At 32.0% G+C, this 2,500-nt stretch overlaps 1 protein-coding gene across 1 annotated transcript in view; it reads left to right on the forward strand.

The window, feature by feature from the left end:
• The window catches only part of FOXP2 (forkhead box P2), a 638,779-nt gene that overhangs the window by 386,916 nt on the left and 249,363 nt on the right, over positions 1-2,500 (forward strand). The gene's annotated exons all lie outside the window — the stretch shown is intronic.

Here is a 2,500-nt window from a genome sequence, read left to right on the forward strand (position 1 = left end):
TTCCTTCTAAACATATATGAGCATAATATCCTCTACTTTGCCTGCCTGTGGAGTTTCATATCTGTAAAGGAACACACACCATATAAATGGTGTGCTCCAGCATGTAGGCCAAAATTAATTTATTTGGTAAACCTCCTAGGGCCTAATCCTGCAAGGTGCTTAGTACCTCCTTTGAGCAAAGGAATGCCTGCAATATTCACTCATCTCAGCTGTTGAGGCTACCCACAACCTTCTAAGTTTGGCCTTTAAATTGTAAATATTAATGTTTTTAATTAAGCTATCTTGCTATGATGAGTGAAGAGAAAGCAGTGTCTTGTAAAATGAAACATTCTAGAAAACCTGGTTTTGGAGAGGCATATTTTTATTACAATAGCTAAATTACTTAAATTTGGGCCTCTGAAATTGCAGCCGGGCATAATAGCTTTTAAAAGTTAGTTCTTAAAGCTAAAATTAAACAGCTCCACGAGCTGCTTTGACTGTAAAATATTTGCAGTGATGACAGAAAATGTGGAGAATTTAAAAAAATGCTTACAACTTGAAATCTGAGAAGTTGTTAAGACTCTAACATCTGTGCATTGTTTCAAATGCAAAGAATATTCTGTTTCAACAGCTGTATTACAATCTGAGAAAATTCATTTTTCAATATTCTTTGGATGACCATAGAAGTCTTCAGACTATGTTTTGAACACTGCTCTCATAAGAAAAAGCATGTCATCACCTTTATTTGAAGGCTTCAAATTATTATATTACTTGTATCTTTATTAAACTCTTAAAACAGTCTATTTAATATATACAATATTTAAAAAGTATTATAAGTGAAGCAGTTTCCAATACAAAACACGTCAACAGAATAATACACTGCTTACACATTACTCAAAGCAGCAGTCCTAGACATTTGTAGCCAATTTGTCCATATAGTCACAGATTCCAGTAGATAGCATTTGCAAAGACCACAGAGAATAACAACTGAAGATGAAAATATCCAGTTGAGTACTATTAACAGACAGGTTCTGAGGGGACAGGCTTAGAAGTGACAATCTTTTCTTCAAAACTGTGATTAGATCTTAAATAAGCAGACAGGCAAAGTAAAACCATGGGTACACTTAATAGGACTCAGGAGGCATTTTATGGTAGGGTCTGTACTGTAGGATTTAAATACAACTTCACTTTGGCATATAAATCTTTCTACAAATATAATGATGTGAAACATAAAATCTAGTAAACATGTAATGTTTTAATGTGATGTCTTTTAGGTGATTTGCATAGCTTTGTACTACATTTCCCTCCCTCCACCGCATCTGAAATGGTTTCTACTGAAATATGATTTCAAAATAAAAATTCAGCTGGTTTTTTATTGTTACCACTGTAGTAACTCTTTCTTGAATGGTGCTTTTCTTAATAAGTTACAATGCAAACTTTCAAAAGTTTAAAAAAAAATCTGTATTATTATTATTAGGAGTTTTGGGGGTTTTGGTAGGGTTTTTTTATATTCACAGGCAAATATGTGGTGTGCTAATGTCATAATTTAGCAATCCGTGTTTGGCTTCTTTGCACCATTTTAGTGTAGGCCCTTAAATACACTAAATGTATTCATTATAGTTGTCTTTCTCTTGAAAGTTCAGATAAACTGCTCCTGCTTTCAACAGTAATAAATTTCTCCCATCTGGACAGTTGTTAAAGTAAAGTTAATACTTAAGAACAAGTAAATGAGCAGAGTAAAATTATGAGATGAGCTTTTCAGGTTGACTGCAATGTGTATTGGTTAAAATTAAATATTATAATGTATGATTGAGTATGAGAAGCAAATGAGATGACTATAAAATGCTTAATAATATAGGACTGATAAGTTGTTAACTTAAGCATCTTGTCCAGGCATATGATCACTATCTGGTGGATTTAGCTTAAGTAAACTAGCTAAAATATTTGTCTTCATTGAGGTTCTGATGCTAAATTTTTTGGAATTTGAATAGTTCTACTTTTGGCTTGGTTAATTACATTGTTGTGATCCTTATATAGGACTGGAAAGTTTGACTTAAATCAGGCAGTTATTCCTCATTTATATATTGAGAGTGTGACCGTTTTCTATAATATATTGTAATATATACTTGCTGATAAATAGATTGGGTACTGTCACAAGTCATCAGGTCGGCTTTGAAGATATATGGCTAGAGTGTAAGCAACTTTTTATCCTACTGTCGATTGATTATTTATCAACTTATAAATGTTGCTAACATGAACATAGATTTTTAATATTAAAACTATGATCCAATCTGTGCAACCAGTTCAGAAGTACTGTAGCATCAGAAAATTAGCAAAGAAAAAAGTCATACTTATGAGCTTTTTTCACTTTGATTTTTTTCTACTCTATTAAAAATCAGTGTTAGGGACTAGAATACATAATGCATGGAAATAGCATATTTTTGATTAAGTAGATCGAGAGATTACTCTGCATTAGATGTAGAATTTTATTTTGATATTAAGTTTGCAGAATTAATTGTTT

Source organism: Crocodylus porosus, unplaced genomic scaffold, assembly GCF_001723895.1.
Source record: "Crocodylus porosus isolate Cpor-Errol unplaced genomic scaffold, CroPor_comp1, whole genome shotgun sequence".
In the NCBI taxonomy this organism is placed as follows: Eukaryota; Metazoa; Chordata; order Crocodylia; family Crocodylidae; genus Crocodylus; species Crocodylus porosus.